The sequence below is a fragment of the Colobus angolensis genome, unplaced genomic scaffold, assembly GCF_000951035.1.
Source record: "Colobus angolensis palliatus isolate OR3802 unplaced genomic scaffold, Cang.pa_1.0 Scaffold315, whole genome shotgun sequence".
NCBI lineage: Eukaryota > Metazoa > Chordata > Mammalia > Primates > Cercopithecidae > Colobus > Colobus angolensis.
The window spans coordinates 142,204-143,939 of NW_012116433.1; positions in this window are offsets into that span (position 1 = coordinate 142,204).

The following is a 1,736-nucleotide window of genomic DNA, read 5'->3' on the forward strand; positions in this document are numbered from 1 at the left end:
CAGTGTGGCGATTCCTCAAGTATCTAGAACTAGAAATACCATTTGACCCAGCGATCCCATTACTGGGTATATACCCAAAGGATTATGAATCATGCTGCTATAAAGACACATGCACACGTATGTTTATTCCAGCACTATTCACAATAACAAAGATTTGGAACCAACCCAAATGTCCATCAATTTCAGCTCCTTTTAAAGGGATATTTATGTGACTCAATATTGTGCCTTTGTTATACTTGTCAGTTAAATGGGCAGAGAAACAGAATGGAATGAGCCTAAATGAGAAGCTAGACAGAAGATGCCTGACAGAAATTATTCCAAAAGTGAGAAGAAGAGACCCAGAAAGGATAGGCGTTTCCAAAGAGACAAAGAAGAACAATTTGGGAGAGTAGTTGCTATGATGAGTGGGACTTTGGGGGAGGAGATTTATAGGAGATTATAGAATATGTTGTTGTGTTAGATGGTGCAATTCTACTTTATCTTTCCTCATATTTATTCCAGTTATAATAATAATAATTTATTGAGTAGTAATTACTGTGTCAGACACTATGCTAAGCACTCTGCCCACATTATCTCGTGTAATCCTAATAACAAACCTGTGAACTCTTACTATCCCCATTTTACAGTCAAGAAAACTTAGAGAAGTTAAGAGGTCATCCAAGGTCACCCAGTTAGTAAATAGCAGAGCTAGCAGAGCAAGGATTTGGGTCTTCGCTGACTCCAGAGCTTGTGTTCTTATGTGTTTTGCTATAACATGATCATTTGTCACTGTCATGTGGGATCTGGAAGCATAGCAACTCCAGCTCAGGCTGGAGTTGCTACTATGACTTCTATGTCATCAAGCCCTTAACATTCCAGGGTTTTAGATAGTCCTTGTATATTTTCAGAAAGTAGCCATTCCTATCACCATTTCTTTACTCACATAAGAAAAATGGTATACTCCTCCTCTCTCTCTCTGTCTTTTCAAAGGCTGGCATTTATCTTTTCCACTGTTATTCTTTGGGAAAAGAGCATCAGTGAGAAAATGGCTAACATGATCTCTGTATGATTCAGAGAAATGTGTCCACCACAACTAAGATAAACTCCTTGTCCTGCGTGGTAAGCAATGACACTTCCTCATCAAAGATGTCCACCTTATAATCTCTAGAACCTGAGAATATGTTATCTTACATGGTCAAATGGATTTTGTAGATATGACTAAATTAAGGATCTTGAGATGGGGCGATAATCCTGCATTAGCCAGTGGCCCAAAGTAATCACATGAATCTTTTTTTTTTGAAGCGAACTCTTACTCTGTCACCCTGGCTGAAGTGCAGTGGCATGGTCTCAGCTCCCTGCAACTTCTGCCTCCCAGGTTCAAGCAATTCTCCTGCCTCACCCTCCCGAGTAGCTGGGATTACAGGCGCCTGCCACCACGCCTGGCTGATTTTTCTGTATTTTAGTAGAGATGGGATTTCACCATGTTGCTCAGGCTGGTCTCGAACTCCTGAGTTCAAACAATCTGCCTGCCTCGGCCTCCCAAAGTGCTGGGATTATAGACATGATCCACCGCGCCCAGCAATCACATGAATCTTTTGGGAGGAGGCGGGATATTGAGAATAAGAAGAGGAGATATAACGATGGAAACAGAGGTCTGAAAGGCCGGGCGCGGTGGCTCAAGCCTGTAATCCCAGCACTTTGGGAGGCCGAGACGGGTGGATCACGAGGTCAGGAGATCGAGACCATCCTGGCGAACA